The 20,290-nt window shown below is 50.8% G+C and overlaps 1 protein-coding gene across 10 annotated transcripts in view; it reads right to left on the minus strand.

Moving 5' to 3' along the window:
* The window catches only part of TBL1X (transducin beta like 1 X-linked), a 247,727-nt gene that overhangs the window by 199,043 nt on the left and 28,394 nt on the right, over window positions 1-20,290 (minus strand). For 3 of the 10 annotated variants that reach the window (XM_070784371.1, XM_070784365.1, XM_070784368.1), the window contains exon 2: window positions 11,539-11,605. The exons of the other annotated variants lie outside the window; for them this stretch is intronic. The gene's annotated coding sequence lies outside the window, so the exon portion shown is untranslated. The remainder of the gene's footprint in view (window positions 1-11,538; window positions 11,606-20,290) is intronic. 10 annotated transcript variants of the gene reach the window in all.

The raw sequence follows: 20,290 nt of genomic DNA on the forward strand, positions 1-20,290 counted from the left end.
GAACTCTGCATTCAAATGGGTATATCTTTCGTTTTCTCCTTTACTTTTAGCTTCTCTTCTTTTCTCAGCTGTTTGTAAGGCCCTCTCAGAAAACCATTTTGCCTTTTTTGCATCTCTTTTTCTTCGGGATGGTCTTGAAGAGGTATACATCTTCGTCACAAAATACGTGGGTCACAGGCATGAACAACGTACAGCACGGGGATTACAGTCAGTAACAAGGTCACATCTTTGTACAGAGACAGCCGGTAACTACAGACTTACCCCAGGGATCGTTTTCCAACATACAGAAATATTGAATCACTATGTTCTGCGCCTGGGAAACACCTGGCACTACAGGTCAATTACAACTTCAAAAGCAATCAGACAGATGATCAAAGTCCCGAGAAAAGAGATCAGATTTCTGGTTACCAGAGACAAGTGCTGGGTGGGCAGAGGGAAGTGAATGAAGGCGGTCATAAAGTGCGAACTCCCAGTTTTTATCCATAAGTGCTAGGAATGCGACCTACACCATGCTGACTGTAATTAATACCACTTATATGTTACACACGAAAGTTGAGAGCAAATCAGAGTTCTCATCACAAGGAAAAATATTTTTCTTCTTTTTTTTTGGGGGGGGGTATCTACTGCATGTTTAGCAGCTCAGTCTCACTCTTTGCAAGCCCCTGGACTGTAGCCCGCCAGGCTCCTCTGTCCACAGAGTTCTCCAGGCAAGAATACTGGAGTGGGTTGCCATGCCCTTCTCCAGGGGATCTTCCCAAACCAGGGATCGAAGCCAGCTCTCCCACACTGCAGACGGATTCTTTACCCAGAGAACCATCAGGGAAACCTTTGTATGGATTATAGATGATGGCGCTTCACTGAACTTCTTGTGGTCATGATTAAATGATGTATAGAAATCAAACCGTTAAACTACATGCCTTAAACTTATACAGTGCCGTATGTCAATTACCTCTCACAAGAACAACAAAAAGACCACCTTTACCTTCTGCGTCCCAGAAAGCTGTACACGTCGCTCACAGCAGTGGTGGCCCATGTCTCCTAACAGATGATAAATATTCTCAACATCATGGTCTGGACAGTCTCTGTTGCTGCTACGCGGCTCTGCCCCCAGGGAAGACAGTCTCAGGATAAACAATGGATGTGGCCAAGTGTCCCGATAAAAACTGGTTTTCAAAATGGGCCACTGGCAGTGCCTTCCCCTGACACAGAGCCTTTCCAGATCTAGCTCCCGGCACTTCCTTCATGACTGAATTTCAACAAGTCATACGTGGGCTTCCCAGCTGGTGCCCATGGTAAAGAACCTGCCTGCCGATGTGGGAGACGCAGAAGATGCAGGTTTTGATCTCTGGGTCCAGGAGGGCATGACAGTCCACGCCAGTATCCTTGCCTGGAGAATCCCATGGACAGAGGAGCCTGGCGGGCTATAGTCCACAGGGGTGCAAAGCGTCGGACACGACTGAAGCGACTTAGCACACACGTGCACACACACAGCAGAAACAAAAAGCAAAACCGTCCAAGAACTTCTGGATTCGGTATTTTTCGATGACGGCTTCCAGGGAAAGGCCAACAACATACATTATTGGTATAACAGAGGCAATCATTGCTGCCAAGAATCCCCCAACTGCCTTGAGGTCAGGAGTGGCCCGGACCTCAAGGCATGCCCTCAGTGAATAACGGTCGGTGGGCAGGCAACAGCTGCAAAGGCCTCTTGTCAGGAGTGGGTGGTGCTGGCACCCAGGGTCACCTGAGGCCACGTGGCTTCATCATGCCCAGCTACCCCTTCCTCTGAAATTGGCCTCCTCCTCTTCTTCTCCCACCCACAGCTGCCGATCCCGAAGAGGGTCCCACCCCCAGCCGGAACTTCTCATACCCAACCCCCCACCCAGAGTCGGCTTCCCAGGAGACCCAATCTGCAGAAGTGGGGTCACCTTCTCAAGGGGTCGCAAAATTCCCGGGTGAGCAAATGAGGAGAGCCTGGTCAATACAGGTTATCGTTCTTGGAAGAAAAGCTATGACAAACCTGAACAATTCATTAAAAAGTAGAGACGTCCCTTTGCCGACAAAGGACCATAGAGTCAAAGCTATGGTTTTTCCAGTGGTCATGGACGGATGTGAAAAATGGACCATAAAGAAGGCAGAGCACCAAAGAATGGATGCTTTTGAACTGTGGTGTTGGAGAAGACTCGAGAGTCCCTTGGACTGCAAGGAGATCCAACCAGTCCATCCTAAAGGAAATCAGTCCTGAATATTCATTGGAAGGACTGATGCTGAAGCTGAAGCTCCGATACTTTGGCCACCTGATGCAAAGAAATGACTCACTGGAAAAGACTCTGATGCTGGGAAAGACTGAAGGCGGGAGGAGAAGGAGACGACAGAGGATGAGATGGTTGGATGGCATCACCGACTTGATGCACATGAGTTTGAGTAAACCCAGAGACATAGTGAAGGACAAGGAAGTCTAGCCTGCTGTAGTCCATGGGGTTGCAAAGAGTTGGACATGACTGAGTGACTGAAAAGCATTCTTGATGATCCGTCCTATCTTCTATTTCACAGACATTTTCCCCAATTCAGGACTCCAACACCATGCAACATGTACTTTCATAGGCAAGTGAGTTCCAGGGCCTCTCAAGACCTCCTTGACCTTCAAATGGGAAAGACTGTGTTCCTAAGCCTTCCTTCCATTAGGACGATTCGTAGGCAACTGTGCTGAGCTAAAGTGACTCTAAGTAACCAAAGAAAATCTACCTCCAGTAACGCACTTACTGGTATACAGTATGGTGGAGTATTATTCAGCCATAAAGAAGGAAAGAGTTTCAGACACTACACTACTACTACACTACTACTACACTACACTACACTACTAACGGGTGAACCTTGAGGACGTGATGTTCGCTGAAAAAAAAAAGGCCGTCACCAATGGACAAACACAGTGACGTTCTGGGGTGGTCCAAATCACATACGCAGACAGCAGGACAGAGGTTTTGGGGGGCTGGTTGGAGGGGAGGGGGCAGCTGCTGCTTACTGGGCAGAGAGCTTACTCCTGGGAGGGGAAAGTGACTGGCTGCCCATCGTCTGTCTATACAACCAGTGGCCACATTTGCCACACAACATCCAGATACCATACCGTCTAAAAATCCCCAAATATCCACCATCCAGCCTCTTACAGAAAATTTTGCTGATGACAAAAATGAAACAAAATACTTCCACCCAAAACTGCTTTTAGTGTAGGATTAGTGACTAAATATAGGCTAAATGGATTATGGTGACTTACTTAAGTCACACTGCAGTTAATAAAGCAGCGATGAGATGTGAACTGGGCTTCCCAGGTGGAGCTCGTGGTAAAGAATGAAGCTGCCAATGCACGAGACATCAATCCCTGGGTTGGCAAGATCCCCTGGAGAAGAGAATGGCAACCCACTGCAGTATTCTTGCCTGGAGAACCCCATGCACAGAGGAGCTTGGTGGGTCCATAGCATCACACAGTCGGACATGTGTGAAGCGACTTAGCCACGCACACACAAGATGTGAACAGTTGTTTTTCTCAAAGGGCCTCGTACAACTAACGTGTCTCTGGTCCTTCTTTCCTCTCTGACATTAAAAATAGACCACGGTATCTGAGAAAGCAGCACACACAACCTCTTCAGAGGTGATGGCTGGTCTGTTTCTCAGCTACACTCATTCTTCAAAAGCCCAACCTCTGGAACTTACATACGACACCCAGCAATTCCACTCCTGGTCTATCTCCAAAAAACTCAAAAACTGTAATTCGAAAAGATACACGCACCCCAGTGTTCAGAGCAACACTACTCACAATACCCAAGACTTGGGAACAAGCTGAATGTCCATCGACAGATGAATGGATAAAGGAGATGTGATGTATGCCCAGTGGAATATTACGTAGCCATAAAAAAGCATGGGATCTTGCCATTTGCAGTAAGTTGGAGGTCAATGGAATTTGACTAAGTACAGCCACAATCAGTTCATCACATGGGTCTGGGGCCACCCAGACAGAAGGGAACACAGACCATGGGGACTTCCACAGCCGAAACAGGCACGACCTGGCCCTCCACAGACAGAGGTCAACCACCCCTGAAGACAGGATCCCGGGGCCACGCAGGGCCCCAGTGCTGCCTGTGAGGGACCCAGGAGGCCGCCTTGCCCTCCCCAAGCTTCACATCCGAGCCCAGAATAGACTGGACCAGACAGTCATCCATGTTTCTCTTCTCTGACCGATTCTAAAACCTACCAGTCACAGAGCACCCAGACACGGAATGGGGGAAGACACAGGTGTCATCTCTAATAGCACATGGTCTCTTCTGCCGTATCTGTTTGCTTACTTTGAACTCACCTCTAACCTCTTACCCCAAAACGCGCGGCCAGAGAAGTTCAGGAAAAGTTCCCTGAGCCAGACTTCTGCACAGAGCTGGCTGGGCTATACGAGAGACTGTGTCTTCCCTCTCTCTCTGAGTGTCTCTCTCTCTCACACACACACACACACACACACACACTCACACACACGCATACACCCCTTCATTTTGAACGCTGCCCGCAGCTGCACTCATTACTCTTATTTCTTCCACAGGAAACAGGACTAGAAGGGAAAATAAGGCAGGAACTTGTCGTCTTGTGCACTCACATAGCCACGTGCTTAAGTCTTCAACCCTCTCGGGCAGAAAATAGAGGGGAAAAAAAAAAGCCAAGACAGCCTGTACTTCAAACAGGATCGGGACTTGTTTCCACTCAAAATCTCTCTGGGGAAAAAAAAAATAATAATGTTCCCCGTGCAAACAAATTAAGGAAAAATACAGAAAGTGCATGCACACCAAAAAAATTTGATTTCCAAGACTGGCATGGCGGCCCGGTTGGTAATGCTTCATCTGTCATATACACCACGAAGACCAACACACTTACAGTACAGACAAGATGGGTTGTGTCCTCCTGTTGACAACCAGCTCCTAGAACAGAACCAAAGGCAAAACACCACTCGGGAGACTACGTAATTCTTCCACGAAACTCCAGATAATTTCTTTTTTAAAAAGCAAGCTCTTTAAATGCAAATAGTGCCCCCTTGCACCCCCTCAACAAATAAGGAAAAATACAGAGCGCATGAACACCAAAGCATTTGCTTTCCAAAACAGCGGATGTACATAACCACTGACACGGCGACCCGGTTGGTACCGTTTTCCGTGCCGTATATGCTATAAAGATCAACACATTTACGTTGCAGACGAGATGGGTTACTTCCTCCTGTTCACAACCAGCTCTGAGAACAGAAGCAAAGGCAAAACACCATTCAGGAGACTATATAATTTTTCCACGAAAATCCAGATAGTTTTCCACAAAAATCCAGATAGTTTATTTTTTTAAAAGCAAACTCTATAGATGCAAATAGAACGCTTTCTTATATAGCAATGATTAACCCCCTTCCACGAGTCTAGAGACTCCAGGGAAAGCCCAGGAACAGACGCTCCAGCTCAGAGGGTCCCCACAACATCCTCTCTTACAAGTTAGAGTGATGCTTGCACTGTTCTCATCAGGAAACGTGTGCAAACACCAAGGAACGCACGACCCAGAAAAAGAAAAGAACGTTACGTTCCGTCCAGTAAAATATGGGTTGGATCTTAAACACTCAAAGCCAGGAAAGCTAAGGCTCTGCCCTCAAGTCTCAAAGAGATTTAAAAGGAATACACCATAAGACAGGAATATAAACGCATTAAGAAGGATCGTGTCGTCATGGGTTTCCATGCGAAGAAAACAAGAGAGGAGAAAGGCAGCAGAAATCATGATGCTGTCCTCAGTCGTCTCTGACTCTTTGCGACCTCACGGACTTAAGCCCGCCAGGCTGCTCTGTCCATGGGATTCTCCAGACGAGAACACTGGAGCGGGTTGCCGTGCCCTCCTCCAAGGGATCTTCCCAGCCCAGGGATCGGAACTTGAGTCTCCTGCTTGGCAGGGGGCTTCTTTAACCAACTGAGCCTACCTAAGACATCTAACGAACTTCCAAAGTCTTGTCTCTAACCGACCCCCTCCCTTCCCCATGTCCTGGGCCATCTGCCCCGGGCCAAGGAACCACTGCTGTGAAATATTCTAGCAGGCAGCATCGCTCAATGCACCTCCCTTCCTGACTTCCTCCAGTCTCTCTCCACTGAGAAGCCAGAGCGGACATGAGCCTGGCATTCCCCTCCGAGCTACTGCTCAATAGTCCCAGGACAGAACTAACTTCTAAGTCAGTCTCCAGACGCCTGGCAAAGGGGCCAGTCCCTCCCCTCTCTCCCTGGCCGCCTCCGCTCCAGGCAACCTCAGGGCCTTTGCACAAGCTGCTCCTTGTCCAGGCATGTGTTCTCACTCCAGTCCTTCTTCTGGTCCTGCCTTAACATGCTCCCTTTCAGCGTGACTAAGGAGGAGAGAGACTTTCTTCACGGCCGCCTGCGTTTCCCCGTGACTCTCATCACTGTTGAGATCCAGTCAATCTCAGGAGGGATGCTTGCTCATCCCTCCCGTCGGGTCACCGCCAGGCATCCCAAGCACCCAAGGGAACCATACAGCACAGACCAAGCTATTTGTGGGATGAATGAACTCACAAGTTGGGGAGAGGGAAGCTTGCCCCACAGCTGAGCAAGCATTTTCCGTAGCTGGAATACCAGCTGGAGCTACCAGGGCAGAGGTACCAGTCCCTGCAGTGAACAGAGGAGGCAGGTCCCTCGTGCGTCCTGGGAAACCCGGTCTGCAGACCACACTGGAATGGACCCGAAGGCCACAGGTCAAGGGCGTCCGTGAACTTGGATGGGGGCTGGGGAGAAGCAAGAACTTTATTTTCCTTCACCTTTTGCATAACTCTATTGGTAACTGCATTAGAAACGTGGGCAATGGGCCCTTGTGAAAACTGCACAGCCTGAGATTCTAACCGGTAGGACCCTGTAGGCGTTTTCGGATCAGCTTTCAGATGTCTCAGATACTTTAAAAAATACCGCTGACACCCACGGCTACTTTGAAATGATGGAGGTGGTTACAGCCATTGCTAGGTCGTGCTCTGAATATTCACTGGAAGGACTGATGTTGAAGCTGAAACTCCAATACTTTGGCCACCTGATGCGAACAACTGAATCGTTGGAAAAGACCCTGATGCTGGGAAAGATTGAAGGCGGGAGAAGGGGACGACAGGGGATGAGATGGTTGGATGGCATCACCGACTCAATGAACCTGAGTTTGAGTAAACTCCGGGAGTTGGTGATGGACAGGGAGGCCTGGTGTGCTGCGGTCCACGGGGTCGTAAAGAGTTGGACATGACGAAGCGACTCAACTGATCGTGTTCAGAACCGAAAGTGGATCTCAAAGAGATGTTTGTACACTCAGATGGAGAGCAGTCCCAGCAGCAGAAAAGAAGTACATAAAGCCACGATCCCCCACTTTTTTGGCACCAGGGACTGGTTTCACGGAAGACAGTTTTTCCAGAGACTGGGAAGGGGGTGGGGTGGGGTTGTGGGGTGTGGTTTGGGGAAGATTCACATGCATGACATTTATTACTCACTTTATTTCTAATCTAATGCCACCGCTGATCAGACAGAGGTACCGGTCTGAGGCCCAGAGACTGGGGAACACCCCTCTTCCAGCAGAAGGGACCACAATGCCCATCCACAGATGAGTGGATAAATACAATGAGGTCTCCCCATACAATGACATAGGATTCAGCACTTTAAAAAAAAAAAAAAAAAAGGCAGCAAATTCTGATACCTGCTACAACAGGGGTGAACCTTGAGGACATGATATCAAGTAAAAGAAACTGGCACAGAACAAATGCTGTGTGATTCCAGCATTTGTGAGCATCCACAATATACTCAGATGTATAAAGACAAAGTACTGGGGGCCAGGGGCTGACGGTGGGGGGACGGGGATGGGGACAGACTCTCAGTCTGGGAAGATGAACACGTGGTATGGATGGATAGTGACGTGTGTGTGTGTGTGTGTGTGTGTGCGTGCGCGCTCAGTCGTGTCTGACTCTTTGCGACCCCATGGACTGTAGCCCACCAGTCTCCTCTGTCCATGGGGATTCTCCAGGCAAGAATACTGGAGCAGGTTGCCATTGCCTTCTCCAGGGGATCTTCCCAACCTGAGGGATCAAACCTGGGTCTCCTGCACCACAGGTGGATTCTTTAGCATCCGAGCCACCAGGGAAGTGAAAGGGTCAAATAAGCAAGCTGTTCAGAGCCGTGGGCACTGGACTCTGAAGTCAGGATAACCAAGCGGGGACATGCTGCAATGCCCCCCCTCCCCAATGCTGCTGCTGCCTGCATGGGAGTTTCTGGGGAGCCCCTCGGGTGGGGAACAAATCCGAGTCCCAGGACAAGCAGGCCTGGTAGAAGCAGAGGGCGCTGGAGCAGCCGGGGTGAGGCGAGGGGGGTCCCCCCACAATCTGGCATTCACAGCCACTCAGACGGTGCTTCTGCCAAGCGGGGGGCGGGGGGAGGGGGGCAGACGGCAGACAGCACGTGGTGCAGGGCTGCTTTGCGGAGAGGGGAAGGCAGGGAACTGGGGAAGTGTTCTCTGCAGAAGGGCGATGAGTGGGGAAAGACACAAATAGAGCAAGGAGCTCCCGGATAAGCAACGGGTTCTGCTAATTTTTTCCTTTTTTATGACGCCCAGCTTGCACTTGCAGCGCTAGACTAAAAGGCCTTGAGAAGGCTGCAGAAGACGCAGCTGCAAGATTTTTTTTCTCTCCCGACAAAACCAACGGGTTTTTAACAAGATTCCCCAAACCATGTGACTGCTTGATGGGATGCACACAACTGAGCCCACGCTTTCAATGGGCTCCGACCCCTTGGTGCGCAGATGGAAAGTTCGAGATGATCTTTTCCCTTCTCAAGGCTGCAATGTCCACAGAGAGGGTGGAGGGCTTGACAAGCGTTGATATTTAAAGATGGGGGCTGCTGAGCAGGGGCAGGAAACGGAGATGTGAGTGTTGTGGCATTCTCCCGCCCTCCCCGAACCCAAGGAGAGCATGTTCACCTCCTCCTCCCTGCTGTCATCAGAGACGGCCAGCAATGATCCATTAACAACGAATAAGCAAAGGCCCCTGGGTACTGATCAGTTCCCCAGGCTGAGCAGAGAAACCGGGTAATTCCAAGCTTCCTATAGTTTCAGTTCAGTTCAAGCACTCAGTCGTGTCCGACTCGTTGCGACCCCATGGACCACAGCACTCCAGGCCTCCCTGTCTATTACCAACTCCTGGAGTCCACCCAAACCCATGTCCACTGAGTTGGTGATGCCATCCAACCATCTCATCCTCTGTCATCCCCTTCTCCTCTTAAATTGTAAGAAAATAAGAAGAAAATTAAAAGACGCTACCTCCTTGGACGGAAGGCTATCACAAACCTAGACAGCATTTTCAAATGCAGAGACATCATTTTGCCATCAAACGTCCATACAATCAAAGCTATGGTTTTCTCAGTAATTATGTACAGATGTGAGAGAGTTGGACGATTAAGAAGGCTGAGTGCCAAAGAATGGATGCTTTTGAACTGTGGTGTTGCAGAACATTCTTGAGACTCCCTTGGACTGCAAGGAGATCCAACCAGTCCATCCTAAAGGAGATCAGTCCTGGGTATTCATTGAAAGGATTGATGCTGAAGCTGAAACTCCAATCCTCAGGCCACCTGATGCAAAGAACTGACTCACTGGAAAAGACCCTGATGTTGAGAAAGATTGAAGACGAGAAGAGAAGGGGGCGACAGAGGATGAGATGGCTGGATGGCACCACCGACTCGACAGACAGGAGTTTGCGCAAACTCCGGGAGTTGGTGAAGGACAGGGAGGCCTGGCATGCTGCCATTCCTTGGGGTCGCAGAGAGTAGGACAAGACTGAGCAAGTGAACGACAAAAGCAATGAGTAAGAAGAAACAGAAGCTGGGACTTCCCTGGGGGCGCCATGGGTGAGAATCTGCCTGCCAATTTGGGGAAGGTGGGATCCCTGATCCTCAGAGTCTGGAGCAACTAAGCCGGAGTGCCCTAATTACTAAGCCTGTACTTTGCAGGGCCTGGGAGCCGCAAGTACTGAACCCGAGTGCCGACACTGTGGATGCCTATGCAGAGCCCGAGGTCTGCAAGAGAAGAAACCCGAGCAAAGAACAGTGCCCCCCCAGTCACTACATCTAGAGAAAGCCTGCATGTAGGCTTCCGTCCCTCTCAAAGAGAGCCTGCACATAGCAACAGAGATCCGGCACAGCCAAAGAGAAAAAATAAATACAAAGAAACAAACAGAAGCGAGAAGAGAGGAAAATATAGCTAGCCCAGCTTTGGTTCGCAGGGGCCATGAGCACGCAGACGTTCTCCCCTCCCAATCCTCTGTGTTCACCCCACCCAGGCCATCTTCCCCCCAGCTACTTTCAGCTTCCCCAAGCCCTGGCCCCTGGAGGCTCTGCTGATAGGACATTACAGAAGCCCTCATCCTGCTGGCTCATGAGACGCCCCGTAAATCCACACCCGCAAGTGGCCAGCGGCTCCCACACTAGACAGTAAGGATACAGATACGCATCATCGTGGCGGAAAAAGCCCTGCTGGAGAATATTTGCTCAATGAGACCATCTTCAATGAATCCTTTTCAGTCTGCCCTGGTTTATGCGTCAAGCCTTTTGTTTTTCCTCTTTAATTATTTACTTGATGCACTGGGTCTTTACCAACTGAGCCACCAGAGAAGCCCATACACAGACCAGCAACAGTGGGTGGCTTTAAAAAAAAATTATTTACGTGGATGCAGCAGGTCTTTACCAACTGAGGCACCAGGAAAGCACACACACACACACACACAGATCGGTGGCTCAGGTGGTCAAGAATCCGCCTGCAATGCAGGAGACCCAGGTTCCATCCCTGGGTTGGTGAAAGATCCCCTGGAGAAGGGAATGGCCACTCTCTCCAGTATTCTGGCCTGGAGAATCCCATGGACAGAGGAGCCTGGTAGGCTTACAGTCCATGGGGACTCACACAGAGTCAAACACGACTTAGCGACTAAACCACCACCTGGGTCTTAGTTGCAGCATATGGGACCTGACTGTACAATTCAGGTCCCCTGCACTGGGAGGGTGGAATCTTTCACCACAGGACCACCAGGCAAGTCCCAATCCATTGATTTTTTAAAACCCAAGCAGTGAGCTCAGCCTGTTAAACAGAAAGTCTTATCTAGAGTAGATAAGACTACTTATCTACTTATCTACTTATCTACTCTAGATAAGACTTTCTGATTCCAAGTACGGCCGGTGATTGCAGAGAAGGGCAGGCAGGAAGGAGAGACATCGCCAAGCTCTCTACACCAAGCTTATAGCCTCTCTTCTGAAGCAGTCTGAAAGCCTAATTCGTCTCCTGCATTAGCTTGCCCCAAAACGTCTGGCTTCCCTTGGGTCAGGACGCTTGGCTCTCTCACAAAACCAAGACCTTCATATTTGGTCATCCTTCGGTAAAGTTTTTAAAGAGAAATCATTTTCGAATCCGTCGCTCTCAAAGTCTACACCCTCACCACCTTCCCACGTGTCTCACAAGAAATGTACCCACCTCTCCTTTTCCAAGGGAAAGAAATACAGCCCACATCCTGTATGTCAACTTCTGAACCTCTCACCTCCTGTTAAAAAAAAAAAAAAAAGTACTAATTGCTCAGTTGTGTCCGACTCTTGCAACCCTGTGGACTGTAGCCCGCCAGGCTCCTCTGTCCACGGGATTCTCCAGGCAAGGACACTGGAGTGGGTTGCCATGCCCTTCTTCAGGGGAATCTTCACAACCAAGGGATCGAATCCACATCTCCTGCGTTGCACGTGGATTCCTTCTGGTCCTAGCAGCCAGGGAAGCCTCACCTCCTGTTAGCGTCCACCCAATCACCCGGTCTTCCCCCACACTAAAACCGCTCTCCGCACATTAGCTTCCTTCCCAAAGGCTTTGGTGTGTGCTTTGTCGAGCTCAGTCGTGTCCCGCTCTTTGCAACCCCATGGACTGTAGCCTGCTAGGCTACTCTCTGCCCATGGGGATTCTCCAGGCAATACTGGAGTGGGTTGCCGTTCCCTTCTGCAGGGAAATCTTTCCCCTACCCAGGGATTGAACCCAGGTCTCCAGCGTTGCAGGCAGACTCTTGACCTACTGAGCCACCAGGGAAGCCCAAAGGCTGTTGCACTTCTCTGCTGACCTTCAGGGCTGGACCTCCCAGAAGATGCACGCACCCAGCCACCTCCAGCCTCTCGCCCGTCACCCCGTTTCCAGTGACTGCTCCCCAATGCCGAAAACCACCCATGGCTTCTCACAGGGGGTTCCCAACCTCTAGGTGCTGAACCACCTCTGCAGGCCTGAGAGCCCCTGCTTCTCCGGCTGCTCCTTCCCACCTCTCTCGGCTCCCTGCGCTCCTGTGGACATGCTCCTTCACGGCTCTCCTCCCCAGACCTGCCCCACTGCATCGCTGCCTGCTCCCCCATCCCAGAGCTCCAGGGCACTTCACCCACTCTCTGCTGAGGCAATCGCCACATGAAGTTTCAGGGCACCCGCAACAGCCTCTGCTACAGATGCAATGCAACCCCTCCACCACCTCACTGTCCAACTTAAGCACAGGGCCTCAGAGTCACACACTTGTTCATCTAGAACAGGAGACCCTTCTTAAAGGCTCTTCTGCTGCTGCTGCTAAGTCACTTCAGTCTGTGTGACCCCAGAGACGGCAGCCCACGAGGCCCCCCGTCCCTGGGATTCTCCAGACAAGAACACTAGAGTGGGTTGCCATTTCCTTCTCCAATGCATGAAAGTGAAAAGTGAAAGTGAAGTCGCTGAGTCTTGTCCGACTCTTAGAGACCTCATGGACTGCAGCCCACCAGGCTCCTCCGTCCATGGGATTTTCCAGGCAAGAGTGCTGGAGTGGGGTGCCATTGCCTTCTCCAAAGGCTCTTCTACTTCACATTTAAAACAGCTGAGCATCCCAGTCCGACCTGCTCCTGAGAGCACCGTGATCCATCCCGTTCTGCACTCCTGCACACGTGTTCCAGCTCCTGGCACAGGAAGGGAAGGTGTGAACAGAGCATATTTAAAGGGACAAGAAATGGTAGGCAGGGGTGGGTCCAGGAAAAATAGAATAGCTGGCTCCACCAACCATCTCCCAAAGAACACCAAGGCCCCTGGGAGCCTCAGTTCCTACCCTGATACCTCCCAGGCCAAGGAGACCAAAGAGCCAGGTGCCCAGCTCTCCCTGAAGTTATTTGTAGATCTTGTCCGAGGAGCAGAGGAGAAAGCAGAGAAGTTTCCAGACTACGATTCTTCTAGCAGCTTTCAAAGTAGGTTAATAGTGAAAAAGATCTGGGCTGTGTGTGTGTGTGTCTGTGTCTGTCAATTGTTCAGGAGTGTCTGACTCTGTGACCCTGCGTACGATAGCCTGCCAGGCTCCTCTGTCCATGGGATTCTCCAGGGAAGAATACTGGAGTGGATCTTCCCGACCCAGGGATCGAACTGGCTTCTCCCGCAGTGCAGGCCGATTCTTTATCATCTGAGCCACCAGCGATACCCCCTGGCTCCGTCACTGTTGCTGTTAAAGCCCCAACTTGATCCCTTCTGCAACGTCCCTCTCCATGCCACTCCCAACCAGAAGAAGTGGATGCCTCCAGCACATGGCAATGAGGGCTTGAGAAATCTAGAAAGAAAACAGAAGAAATGGGAAGGAAAAAACAGAAGCCACCCAGGATACCGCAGCTAATGGGACACCCTGGCTTCGTACCATGCCCATCAACACAAGACAGGTTTAAAGAAGAAACCGGAAAGTAAAGTGGGCTCCAAATTACAGGTGTGATATCGTCCAAGGCTGCACTGGCTTCTCACTGAGAAAAGTTCTTCTAGCGCGTTTGCATGCTAAGTTGGTTCAGTCAAGTCCAATTCTTTGCGACCCCATGGACTGTAGTCCGCCAGGCTCCTCTGTCCGTGGGATTTTCCAGGCAAGAATATTGGAGTGGGTTGCCATTTCCTCCTCCAGGGGATCTTCCTGACCCAGGGCTAGAACCCGGGTCTCTCAAATCTCCTGGCTTGTGCAGGTGGGTTCTTTACCACTAGCTCCACCTGGAAAACTCCAGCCTTCAGGAAAAACAACCCAGAAAAACAACAGTGGGTAACGGACTTCCCTGGTGGTACAGTGGTTAAGAATTCCACCTTCCAATCCAAAAGGTAGAGGATCCACCCCGATCGGGGAGCTAAAATCCCACATTGCCTGGAGGCCAAAAAAACCAAAACAGAAAACAGAAGCAATATTGTATCGAAGTCAATGAAGACTTTAAAAAATTCGTCCATATCAAAAAAAAAAAAAATGGGTAGAAAGGCAAGAAATGGGTCACCGCCATTAGTAGCTTAAGCCAAGCCTTCCACGGAAGGTGCTAGAATGTAGTCAGCACCCAGGAAGAAGACTGCATGCCAAATCCTAGCTGTTCCACCTCCCAGCAGTGGGCCCTGCCTTTCAATTGCGTTCTGAGTACCAATGGTACTGGGCTGTCCCCCAAGACCTACAGCGAGCAGAACATCTTCCTCCGAGGAGAGGAGCTTCAGTTCAGTTCAGTCGCTCAGTTGTGTCTGACTCTCTGCGACCCCGTGGACTGCAGCACACCAGGCCTCCCCGTCCATCACCAACTCCTGGAGTTTGCTCAAACTCATGTCCATCGCGTCGGTGACGCCACCCAACCATCTCATCCTCTGGAGATGGAAGCTTAGCAGTGGTCTTTATCCACCAGCAACTCTGAGACGGGGATGAAGAGAAAGTAGGAGATTCTCTTTCTCTCCCAAAGAGAGACGAACAAAGGTCTCTTTAGGGGGAGTTTCTATTTGTTTGGCGGTGCCTGGTCTTAGCTGTTAAGCATGCAGGGTCTTTAGCCGCAGCATGCGTAATCTAGCTCCCTGGGCAGGAATCGAACCTGGGCCCGCCCTGCACTGGGAGGGCAGTCTTAGCCACTGGACACCAGAGAAGTTCTGACAAAGGTCTCTTCTTGATGACCCAACTTCCTCTCTTCCCCCACTGAGAGGGTAATGGGCTGGAAAGCCACGGGTCACCAAATGGAGGAAACAGGCTGCAAAGTGTCAGACAATTTTTTCTCTCTCCTAATCCACAGGAGGAAACACAGCACAGGTGTCAGACTTTTATTTTCCCCTTGCTCTACACAAAATTTAAAGGTTTCTTTTAAAACTCTGCATTGCCATGACACCCAGTTCCACCTGAACCTCACTTTTCTCAAACCTTGAGCTCACCAATGCGTTTTTCTTAAGAAAATGTTTTCCTGAAGCTACGTTAATGAAGTCTGTATTTACCCTAGACTCTGTCTTCAAGTCATTGGCCTAAGACTCAGAACCCATAATGGCTCAACAAACCAATGTTTTACTCATGGAAATGCCCCCTAAAGCAATGTTAATGAAACCATGCATTTGCTCGGAAACCTGCCTTTCTTCAATCGTTTTATGGCCCTGGATGACTCGCCTGGTGCCAATGTTATCTCAGAATGCATGTTGTGGGTGAGGGGCCTGGTGCCAGTCTCTGAATTTTGAGACATTTCCTTCCTCTAATTTAGCAGCTTGCTAACTTCTTGCTAAAAACCAGCAGGGTGTGGGAGGGGGGCACTCTTTCTGCCCACTTCTGGTGTGTATGTCAGAAGCTTTCTCCATCTCTTTTATACTTTACTAAAACTTTATTACACACAAGCTCTGAGCCATGAAGCCTCGTCACAGGCCCCAGAACAAATTCCTGTCCTTCGGAGGCCCAAGAATCGCGGCATCATTCACGGCTCCTAGCGACAACCTTTCACCACCAAGCTCAGGGGCACCCTGTACCCCTCTTTTTATGCACCGGCCCTGATCTGCTCTGATGAAGCCAGCACCCCATCCACTGCAACCCTGCCATATACAAGGCTGACACAGCTGAATGTGGGCTTCCCTGGTGGCTCACAAAGCGAGGAATCTGCCTGCAATATGAGAAACCTGGGTTCCATCCCTGGGCCGGGAAGATCCCCTGGAGGAGGGCATGGCAACCCACTGCAGTATTCTTGCCTGGAAAATTCCACGGCCAGAGGAGCCTGGAGAGGCTACAGTCCACGAGATCACAAAGAGTCGGACAGGAGTGAGCCACTTTACACACACATGTGCACATACACCCAGTTTAATGCACTCTACCTTTCCTGGGACCATCACGTCTTAACTGGGACACAGTTTCATGTCAAACACGTGACTCTCTAATTGTGGAATACCAGGTTCCCAAGTTTCTCACCTGGTAAAGAATCTGCCTGCAATGCGTGAGACGTGGGTTCGACCCCTGGGTTGGGAAGATCCCCTGGAAGAGGTCATGGTAACCCACTCCAGCATTCTTGCCTGGAGAATCCCCATGGACAGAGGAGCCTGGCAGGCTACAAGTCCACTGGGTGGCAAAGAGTCAGACAGGCAGGGATCCCACCGTTTCAGATCCCCTTTCAGGCCGGTTCTGAAAGGGCCAGAGAGTCAACACAGGAGGATTCCAGGGGCCCGAGGGAAACTCTCCCTTTGGAGGGAGAAGGCAACCAACCCCAGACGCTATCTGAACGAGCAGGGATGGCTGGGTTCCAGCAAAACTGGGAATTTCGTATCATTTTCATGTGTCACAGAATAGGAGGCTTTTTCCAGCCGTTTAAAAATACAAAACCATTCTGAGCTCGCAGGCTGTACCAAAACAGGTGGCAGGCCAAGTCTGGCCTCTGCCTTCAAGGAAGCCTGTCTCACGCTGCGGCTCAAGAGACGGTTTTTGGAACCGGACACCGTCCAATTTTTCCAGGGCTCCCACGCACCCAGCCCAGGCCTCCAGCTTCCCGGCCCGTGACCCCACCCCGAGTCCCGAGGTCCCTGTGGAATCCTGAGAGCAATCAGTGCCATGAACTTGGGGTGAATAAACCTCGGGCGGCTGAGAACCAGAACGCTGCCCTGCAGAGAGCATGGACCCTGAAGTCCCCATTCTGTCTTGGCGACGTGGCACATCACTACCCCCAGTTTGGTTGCCCCGCTTGCCAAACAAGGAAGAGCCTTTCCACGGATGTGGATGCCTCGTGCAGGCTCAGGGAGGACAGACATTCCCGCCTGCGGATAGCGGGCACCCAAAAAAACCACATGTCCATCACCGATGACGTTTATCCTTCCCTCCCCACCTCGGCCACACCACTAACTCCAGCCCCAAAGTCCAGGTTCAGGTGCCAAGCTGGGGACGTGACCCTGGCCACTGAGAACGCACTGGGTACCCGGGAATGAGGCTGGAGTCCACACAGCAGAGGTCAGAGGCGGGACAGGCTGCTCGGGTTGCAACACGCAGGAAGTCACACCAAGAAGTCCTCTGCCTGCAGATGAAACACGCAAAGGAGCGCTGGTTCCACTGGGGCAAAAGGTGGGGTGGTCCCTCCTCCCCGCAGCCTTGAGCCACTTCCTCACTCAGCAATTACAATCCCCAGCCTGCCTCTTCTGCCGTTCCACACTGCTGTGTTGAGTGCACAGCTGCTTACAAGGAAGACATGTGACTTATATGCTGCAACAAAATAGCAAAGGGTAACTCTTCAGGGACCTCCCTGGCTCCCCAGCAGTGGACACTGCAATCTCCATGCAGGGGGCCTGGGTTTGATCCCTGCTCAGGAAACAAGATCCCGCAAGCTCTACCAACCCCCCAAGGAGAGCTCCAACCAACACCCCAATCAGGAAAAAAAAAAAACCAGACAGCTGTTTAGACAATGGTAGTACTCTTGCCTGGAAAATCCCATGGACGGAGGAGCCTGGTAGGCTGCATGCAGTCCATGGGGTCGCTAGGAGTCAGACACGACTGAGCAACTTCACTTTCACTTTTCACTTTCATGCACTGAAGGAAATGGCAAGCCACTCCAGTGTTCTTGCCTGGAGAATCCCAGGGACGGGGGAGCCTGGTGGGCTGCCGTCTATGGGGTCGCACTGAGTCGGACACGACTGAAGCAACTTAGCAGCAGCAGCAGACAACATTTCTTAGGAGACGAAGTGCTAATGGTTTTTTAAACCTGACGGGGAATTTTTTTTTTTTTCTTGTTTCTTTTTTTTTTTTTGATGGGTTGGAAACTGTGCCCGTCTCACTAGTTGTTTGGCCTGAGGTTCCAGTGGTGGAGTTCTCGGGCAGTTGACTGGAGCTGGGTCTTGGTGTTGAGATGGAGACCTCACTCTGATTACTATTCCTTAGGGCCTGGGGAGTGTGTTATTTCAGCATTTCAGACTCAGGGGCTCAGGACCGATCCCTGGCCCATGAACCATGATCCCACAAGCAGTGGGATTTCGGAGGGAATACAAAGAAAAAAAAAAGATTAAAAAAAAAGAGAGATGAAAAACAAATAAAAATAACCAGAACAAAGAATAAAAAATAACAACCCCTGGTAGTCCCTGGGGCTGTCTTGTCTGCCCTCTACCCAAGTTCAGTTCAGTTCAGTTCAGTCGCTCGGTCGTATCTGACTCTTTGCGACCCCATGAATTTCAAGGCCCCCCACCAATGCCTGCTAAGTTCCTGGGGAGACACAAACTCCATGTCTTCCCTCACTCCCATCTCAGCTCCGTCGCCCCCGATGGTTAATTTCAGTCATTCCCTGATTAGCTTAAGCACGGAGCCAACTGTACAAAGCTTGTGGCAAAAATTGCTGAGTGTTAGGAAAATGAAATGACCACCTGGATGTGCTTTTTTTTTTAAAACAGAGCTCTGCTTATGAATGGAGAAATAGTTCACATGACTTCGAAGGATAAACTTGTAATCATTTCCAAGCGAGATTCACCGGAGAGCAAACCATAGAACTGGGGGTCACACACACAAGCACACATGTGTGTCAAGCACTTCTCCTCCACGACAGAGAAAGGACCCACCCTGAATCTTCATCGGAAGGACTGATGCTGAAGCTGAAACTCCAATCCTCCGGCCACCTGATTCGAAGAACCGACTCACCGGAAAAGACCCTGATGCTGGGAAAGATGGAAGGCGGGAGGAGAAGGGGGCGACAGAGGATGAGATGGTTGGATGGCATCACCAACTCGATAGACGTGAGTTTGAGTAAGCTCCAGGAGTTGGTGAAGGACAGGGAAGCCTGGCATGCTGCGGTCCATGGGGTCACAAAGAGTCTGACACGACTACACGGAACTGAGCTGATATCAATTTCACGAAAGGTGATGAGGGTGACTTGAGGTACCCCTGTTTTCAGAATTTTTCCTACCCCTCAACATCCAGAAGGACGCTTTCCAAGTCTGCCCCTTTGACGTCTCCATCTTCATCTCTGTGTTGGAAGTGTGGGAAGCTTTGTCTTCCCTCCCAGATGTGTATCTTGTTGTAAATGAAAGCAGCATGCCACGCTCCCTCCCCTCCCTAATCTCACGCTTTCTCTTGCTTGGCTGTCTATTTGCTGGAAGACAGGAGTCAAAGGGGGCTGAGAAAAGGGAAAATGTACACACAGAGAAGATACCGCCCCACTTCCTCTGATAGCAGCCACTGTCTGCCCACTCACTGTGGACGCCCAGTTCCTAACTGGGGCTGGAGCGGAGATAACAGACCGCGACGTGTTTTCCGGAGCCGCAATCTCCGAATCTGCTCTCCCCAAACGCGAAGTCACACCCTGTCCTCACAGGTGGGGGGGCGGGGGGCGCCTCTGACCACCACACGTGATCACGGGACGGATGTTCAGGGCACAAAGTATGAAAGCGGTCCCGAATCTGTTTCAAAACAGCTCCTGTTGTTGAGTTGCTAAGTCGTGTCTGACTCTGGTCCCCGTGACTCTCCAGCGTCACAAAGGAGACCTAAGTACTTTCTGCCAAATGCACGATGAACGATCCCCTACATAATGTGGCTGTCGTTCAGCCGCTCAGCCACGTCCACCTCTTTGCGACCCCATGGACTGCAGCATGCCAGGCTTCCCTGTCCATCACCCAACTCCCAGGGACTGCAGCATGCCAGGCTTCCCTGTCCATCACCCAACTCCCAGGGCTTGCTCAGACTCACATCCATGAGTCAGTGATGCCCTCTGACCGTCTCATCCTCTGCCACTCCCTTCTCCCTTTGCCTTCAATCTTTCCCAGCATCAGGGTCTTTTCCAAAATAGCATTACTGAGATAGAAAGCACATACCAAGACAATTCACTCAGTGGAAGGTATGCAAGTGAAGAGCTTTCAGTAAATTCAGACTCGTGCAACAGCCAGCAGCTCAATCAAGAGAGCATTTCCAGGAACCCCAGTAGCAGTCCTCAACCCCATCCCTCGGCACTCACGAGCTGCGACACCCAGCTCCCCAGTCCCAGGCAACAGTCATCTCATC

Source organism: Bos indicus, chromosome X (assembly GCF_029378745.1).
Source record: "Bos indicus isolate NIAB-ARS_2022 breed Sahiwal x Tharparkar chromosome X, NIAB-ARS_B.indTharparkar_mat_pri_1.0, whole genome shotgun sequence".
Taxonomy (NCBI): Eukaryota; Metazoa; Chordata; class Mammalia; order Artiodactyla; family Bovidae; genus Bos; species Bos indicus.